We start from the raw sequence: 8,856 nt of genomic DNA, 5'->3' as shown, positions 1-8,856 counted from the left end.
CAACTTTGAGCCAACCGGTCGGGATTGCAACGATACAACGAGCAAGGACTAAGCCCAAACCGGAAAGAAGACGAAACGATTGACGGAAATAGAGGAAAATGAAGTTCACCAACTCTTTTTCGCGCAATTATCCTATCTCGTATCGAACCTGGACCCGCTAAGCACGATTTCAGGTGCTCCGCCCGGACATATTATGCCTCCCGCGGTTGCTATATGCTACACCAGGCTAGTAGACGGCAAAAGAAGAGGATACCCACATTTTTTAAATGCTTACATTCAGCAATTTAGAAAATGGGGAGGCAACCCCTTTTACCGAGCGAAAATCGTGCCTAGGGGAATCCACTCGACTCCTCGACAGGGTTAACACACGCAGTGCGTGTGGCTGTAGACGAGCAAAGAGAAGGGACCCATTGACGACTATTCCGAGCAATCGATCGAGTTCTAACTAATTCGGGCCGAATCACTTGACGAAGCACGAAGCAAGAGTGTACGTTGCATAGCAACGTGTGCAAACTCGAAACATCCCAGTTAGTTGGCATCGGAAGTAGAGACTCGTGACAATAAATGAAATTGGGATTTTATATGAAAAGTCCAAAAGTTCCGCGAAAACGCGACGACGCGAGAATACTACAACGCGAAAACGCGGTAACGAAGCGCTTGCCGTCCGCGGCACGTTGACGGCACCGACGACGCGAAAGGGTACTTAGCTTCCCATTCAGGCACCTTAAGATTTATCATAAATAGAAAAATTTAAGATAAACCTCAAGGCACCATCCAAGTACTAAGCCCTCCCACCACGACAAGGTGTACCCCATGGGAGGGTTATATTATATATAATTTTATATATAATATAATACATAATGTGAAATTTATTTTGTAATATAGTACATAAATTTAAATTCGCAAATATAAACGATAAATAAAAATATAAAAGATAAAAGAAAATCTATTATATAAAGCAATGTTCAAAATAATTGATTTTAAAACTAATTATTGCGCGCAATTAATTTTTACTTTTAAATAGATATATTTTAATGTTATATATCGCGTAATTACAAAATAATTTATATTTTTTATATATAAACTTTTAAAAATATGATAAATAAAAAAATTTCTATTTTTTTATACATGAAATATTTAAATAAATATATTAATATGAAATGTTTTATAAAATATAAGAAGTATCTGAAAATATTAATTAATAAACAATTTTATAAATGTTTTAATTATCTTAAAATAAAATGGAATATTTTTTATAAGTATATGTATTATACAGGGTGAATTTTAATGGTTGTGTCAATCTTTTTATCATACGGGAGATTACCGATCGCAATTTTAATAAATTGATTGATACATAGATGTCAGTTAATTGAATCGACTGTATCGAAGGCCGAAATATAATGTGTACAATTAAAGCAAGTTAAAAGCTGAAATTATGTAGTGTGGATTTATTATTATTATTAAAGCTACGCATTTATTATTATTATTATTATTATTATTATTATTATTATTATTATTCTACTGTGATCAAATTAGGGATTTATTATTATACATATTCGATATATTAAAGCGGAAGAAATACATATTTAAAAATTCAATTCAAATTTAACACTTTAACGTTTTGTGTAAAACTTTATTTCAAATTCCGCATTTATTTTTATGATAAATTTTTATTGTTTTATATGCTAAAAATATGGAGCAAAAAATTTTCTTCCTTCTTAAAATAAAATTACGCAATTGTTTCATAAGAATGTATTTCTTGTGGAACAATTGCGTGATTTTATTTCAAGAAGGCAGAAATACTACATACCTTTAGCGTATAACAATATTAAAAATTTTTATCATAAAAATAAATGCGGAATTTGAAATAAAGTTTTACATAAAACGTTAAAATGTTAAATTTGAACTGAATTTTTAAATATGTATTCTTACTGCTTTAATATATTATATATGTATACGTAGCTTTAATAATAATAATAATAATAATAATAATAATAAATATAATAATATAATAAATATAATAATATATATATTTAATAATAATAATAATAATAATAATAATAATAAGTGCGTAGCTTTAACAATAATAATAAATCCATACTATATAATTTCAGCTTTTAACTTGCTTTAATTGTACACATTATATTTCGGCCTTCGATACGGTCGATCCAATTAACTTACATCTATGTATCGATCAATTTGTTAAAATTGCAATCGGTAATCTCCCGCATGATAAAAAGATTGACACAACCATTAAAATTCACCCTGTATATGTTACAATTTAAAATCACTATTGAATCATTATCAAAGAAATGAAACGAAACGAGAAATATGTATATTTTGAATATATATACTATTGATAAATAATTTATATATTGTTGCGTCCGCGAAACGATATATATCGAACGCGGGTGACACAATCGGCATGCGCTGACGATCGTGCACTCGTAAATAATAACGCGATTTAAGGTGCACAAGAATTTTAATAAATCGCGAGTAACATACAAGAATTTAGAATAATCGTAAAACGGATCACAAATAGACGCGCGTCCGCACAACTTGACAGCTAGGCTTAGACTCTCTGACAGTCGTTGTTTATAACAATATCTTGACAACGCGCGCGAAAACGATCTTCTTCGAAAGAATTCAACGGGTGATGAATACAGTCAGCGGGACGGGATGCGGGGACGCAACAATATAATAAATAATGAATATGATAAATAATTTATATTAATGACGCAACAATATAATAAATAATGAATATGATAAATAATTTATATTAATGACTTACATCATATCTCTTATTGATCCATCCACTTCCAGAACCTCCTTTTTTCTTTTGCTTCCTTCGCTCTTTCCTCGTGGCACTTTAATCCTCGTTGCACTCATTTGAATTCCTCGTTGCACTTACACTTATTCACGAAAAGTTCCTCATTGCACTTGTAATTGTGTTTAGAGAAAGAATTTGATAATATATGAAACGTCTCACATCACTACTTCACTGCTCAAGAGCCACCGAGCGAATGATCGTAAGTCAAGAACATTACCGCGGTACTGTTTATATCGCCAGGGTCGACTATGTAAAGAAAGAATTTGATAATATATGAAACGTCACTACTTTATTGCTCAAGAGCCACTGAGCGAATGATCGTAAGTCAAGAACATTACCGCGGTACTGTTTATATCGTCAGGGTCGACTATGTAAAGAAAGAATTTGATAATATATGAAACGTCACTACTTTATTGCCCAAGGTTACTGTGCGAATGACCATAAATCAAAAACACTACCGCGGTACTGTTTATATCGCCAAAGTCAACTTATACTACGTTATTATTATAATTTATCGTTGAAATATTCTATAAGTGATTGCCGATTAAGAAAATTTAAAGCATTGGTTGAAATTTATTTAATTCTAATAAGTATTGTTAGGGAAATTATTATAATAAGCATCAATAATCGAAAGATTATAACAAAATTAATTTTTTTATCCTTTTTATGTATCCCCTATGTTTCAATTTTTATTCGCAGTAATTAATGATTGCAATTCGATAGATTTATCGTTGCGATATACAGTTTCATGTCGTTTATCATAAATTAATTAATTTTTAATTATTAATAATTATATCAAATTATGTTTCGATACTCGTAATCGTGTTTAGAAAAAAAAATTCGACAATATGTGAAGCGTTTCGCACTACTACTTTATTGCTCGAGTGTCACCGTGCAAATGATAAAACCGTAACATATTAATAATAGCGCGCTACTGTTTATATTGCCAAAGTCGAACACCGTGTTATTGATAATTCATGTATATATGCGTGGAATAAATTAAATTATACGAATATTTTAAAGTATAAATTAATTATTTATTAAACGATTAATATATCTCACAAAACTTTAACTATATGACTTTTATCATTCGATTAGAAAGTTGAGTGTGAGAGAGAGAGAGAAAGAGAGAGAGAGAGGGAGGCAGAGAGAGAGATAAAACACTCGAATAAATACACTTAATTTTTAAGTATCGTTAAAGAAATAATTATTCTTATAAAGATCACAATAAAACGATAATTTATAATTTTAATTCTTGTCATACACTTCTATTTTTAAAACAATACGTCAAAATTTAAATACAAGTATAATCAATTAATACTCTTTATAGATCTATTCTTTATAAAACTCAAAATAATTCATTTTGTAAAACTAATTATTACGCGCAATCAATTGTTTGATCTTTTATCTCTGATATTGATACTTTAAATGTAAAACTAGAAAAAAATATTTTCTTTTATTATAAATTTTTAAAAAATGTAATTAAAAATAAAGAGAGTATGTTAATTTTTATATATGAAATATTTAAATAATTATATTATTTTAAAAATATTTTCTAAAATATTAAAATATTTCTATATAAAAGTATTAATTAATAACAAAAATATTATAGAAGCTTTATTATAGATACTTTAAATGTGTTAAAGTAAAATCTGGAATATTTTATACACGCATTATGTGATTTTTAGTGCGAATTATATATACTATCGAGAAAATGAAAAAATAATAAGCAATATATCTATTTTGAAAATAATATATATAAATAATGAATAATTTTATATATATATATATATATATATATATATATATATATATATACGGTACATGTATATTAATACGAATTATGGGTTCGAAAGTTTAATATAATTTAAAGTCATGATACAATAATCGTTTAATTAATAATTAATTTAACAATCTATACGTATTTCTTACTACTATATCTTTACTATTCGAGTGTCGCTGTGTGAATGATACCAAGGCCGTACGACATGAACACTACCGCGCTATTGTTTACATCGTCAAGGCCGAACACCGGGCCCATTTATTGTCCATTCGTCATATCGAAATATATTTTACGTATTTTAATACAGCAAATAATTTTTCAATATCGATCGCGATCGCCTCTAGAAAAGGAATTTAACGGAGCACCATTAATTTACTCTTTGAGTGTCGTCGCGCGAATAATAATATAGCCGAAAAATTAGTCCGAAAAATCGAAAACCGTGTTATTATTATTTTTTTATCGAAACATTTTTCAAGCCTATGACATATAAACATTAGCGCGCTATTGTTTACGCCGCCAAGGTCGGTGTTATTGTCTGTTCGTCATCGAAATATTTTAAGTACATTAACATATATATACATGGAATATAATATATTAAAATATATACAAGTATTTTAGATTATATAGATTTTTTAATTATATGATTATATATTTATTAAAAGATTGATGGAGTCTTTCATTATGTTAATTGTTTAGATCCACGACTCAATTGTTTTACTGCGCGTTCTCACAATCCGAATTATATTTAAATATTTATAAATATTAAAGAAATAATTTCTGTGCTCGTAAAAATCGATTTCATATCGAAATAATAATTTATTATTTTAGATTTCTGTTACTATATATATATATGATTCTTAGTTGATTAAATGAATAAATTATGAAATATACGATTCGAGAATTTTCGTCGCGATATACAGGGTGATTCATATAAACAACATATGTAATTTGCAATTAACAATTACACTTTATATGAATTACCCTGTATATAGATATTAATTATGTGTTATTTATAAAAATTAATTAATCATATTGTTATAATAAATAATTTTCCGATGTTGATCGCGATCGTATCTGTAGAAAAGAAATTTAACGGCGTATGTTGACAGACGAAGATATTTTAGCAAACATTTGTGATCCGTATTGTTTATGAACATAAAATTCACTGTCCGATTTATTTGCGATTAATATATACGCGACTTTATACGAATTTCACGATTGAGAATAAAATACATATCCTATTCCGCGCATGATTAGCTGAATAAGAAGAAATGAGCTCTATAAGTTTTAAAATGTAATTAAAAATCGCGTTGTGGCCACGTTTAATAGAAAATAACGGAACGAATGATTTTCAAAGTCCCTCTAATAATCGATGTAATAGTAGAGTTTAATAAGATTTAAATAATGTAAAGAATCACGTTTATAAAAGTCATTAATATAGTCATCGATCGTCTTTTAAATTATAGAAGAAAATATTTGCACTACTAGCATTTTGCGCGAACTATTAAAAACAATATTCAAAGACGTGGAAAGATAAACAAAGCTTTAATGTATAAGTCAACGATTAAATTATAAGATAAATCGCGATTTAAAATTCCCGAGAAAACGCGACGAATAAATATAATGATCGAAGCTGTCAATAGACACGAGCGCGATATAATTATTATCACGTAAGTATAAAAAATCAAAAATATTTCAACAATCATTTGAGGTCTGTAATGTTTGTGAATATACAATTCACCGACCGATTTACTTGCGAATTTTTATAAGATAAGTCGCGATTTAAAATTCGCGATAAACCGCGATGAATAAATGAATCGATAATTCAAAATATTCAATTGCAGATACGCGAGTGACATACCGGTAATATCCGATAAAAAGAGGTGCGATCTTAAAAGTGGGAAGCGACTTCAACTTGTCTTATTTCTTCTATTTCGGAACTCGCGAAATCGATTTACAATGAAGAGTTAAGTGATTCATTAAACATCAGAAGTCCCACTATAAGAAGGAACGAATCTCCGATCTTCCTGATGGCTCCCGATAACAGTGATTTCGGCAGCGAATTAACGACTGTTACCCTTATTATCATTTTTAATATATGAGATTAAAATTCGCGTGAAAAAAAACATGTTCTTCCATTTTAAGAAATATCTTTTTTTATTAAAAAATGACTGGATATAATGATTTTTTCATATACATGTTACAATCGAATATATTTAGGAAAAATGAAATACATGCGCTTTTATCGTTGCTCGGTTAAATGTGTGAATAATAATAATTTTAGGGTACCAAATGTGCTCGAGACAAATCAAATCTAATAACAGCGAGATTTAAAAAAAAATTCAATTTGAATATTTAGCAACATCAAATGAAAAAGTATCAAGGAATTAATTTTTCTGTTGCATTTAACAGTTAACACTTAGCAATAAAACGATAATTTATTTTATTGTGATTTTTATAAGAATAATTATTTCTTTAACGATACTTAAAGATTAAGTGTATTTTATTCGATATTTTATCATTCAACTTTTTAACAATCTAAATACAATTCAAATTATTATTAATTTTAATTCTTGTCACACACTTCTATTTTTAAATCAATATGTCAAAAATTAAATTCAAATATAATCAATTAATATTCTTATAGATCTATTCTTTATAAAACTCAAAATAATTTATTTTGTAAAACTAATTATTACGCGCAATCAATTTTTTTATCTTTTAAGAGAGATTTATCTCTGATATTAATACTTTAAATGTAAAACTAGCAAAAAAATGTTTTTTTATTATAAATTTTTGAAAAATATAATTATATAAAGAGAGTATGTTAATTTTCATATATGAAATATTTAAATAATTATATTATTTTAAAAATATTTTATAAGATATTAAAATATTTATATATAAAAATATTAATTAATAACAAAAATATTATAAATGCTTTATTATAAATACTTTAAATGTGCTAAAATAAAACCTGGAATATTTTATACATGCATTATATTACGTGATTTTTAGAGCGAATTATATATACCATTGAGAAAATGAAAAAATAATAAGCAATATGTCTATTTTCAAATTAATATATATTGTTGCGTCCGCGGAACGATATGTATATCGAACGCGCGCGCGACACAATTGATCGGCACACGCTCGCACTCGCGCACTCGAAAATAATAATACGGTTCTTTGAAACACAAGAACCACGAAACATAGAACCACGAGAAACATACAAGAACTCAGATAATTCGTAAAACGAAAAACAGATTTTAACGCGCGACCGCTCAGCTTGACAGCTGGACTCAGACTCAGCTGACCGTCGTTGATGTTAAACAACCTCTTAACAACGCGCGCGGAGACGATCTTCTTCCATCGACGTACTTCCCGACAGAATAACGGATGGCGTATACATCCGCAGGAACGAGACGCGGGGACGCAACAATATAAATAATAAATAATTTTTATAAATTACTCACCGCATATCTCTCTGGCTGCATCAGGCTCTCTCACTGTTCTCTGGCTGTCCGATACTTTTCCAGATATCCTTCTCCTTTCTTCATCCTTTGCTTGCACCTTCACAGCACTCATGTTCACTCGCGAACAAACAATTAATTATATTTAGTCATATGTAGAAACGATTACGAGACACTTTGCACGGCACTCCCGATCGCGAATAATTACGAGAAACACACTTTAATATATTTTTAGTATAAGGGATAGAGAAGTACGATTCGCTCGACGTTTTTATAAGATCAAATTAAATACTAATTCATTACAAATGTTGTCTTTATTATTGATATATGTATGCAATACATGTATATTAATACGAATTATAGTCGAAAGTTTAATATAATTGAAAGTCATGATCCAATAATCGTTTAATTAATAATTAATTTAAGAATATACGACGTATGTCGCACTACGATCTTTACTACTCGAGTGTTGCCGTGTGAATGATACCAAGACCGTATGACTAGCGCGCTATTGTTTACATCGTCAAGGCCGAACACCGTGTTATTGTCCGTTCGTCATATCGAAATATATTGTATTATATTATATTATATTTTATATTATAATATAGTATAATATAAATATGTTAAAGTACGTAAAATATATCGATGACGAACAAACAATAATACCGACCTTGGCGTAAACAATACATATATTTTATATTATATTATATTATATTATATTATATTATATTATATTATATTTTACGTATTTTGATACAGCAAATAATTTG

Source organism: Camponotus vicinus, unplaced genomic scaffold, assembly GCF_025532165.1.
Source record: "Camponotus vicinus isolate PSW18456_S1 unplaced genomic scaffold, iyCamVici1.0 SCAF_1, whole genome shotgun sequence".
Classification (NCBI taxonomy): Eukaryota; Metazoa; Arthropoda; class Insecta; order Hymenoptera; family Formicidae; genus Camponotus; species Camponotus vicinus.
The sequence above is the reverse complement of the archived record's forward strand: the minus strand, read 5'-3'. Positions refer to the sequence as shown.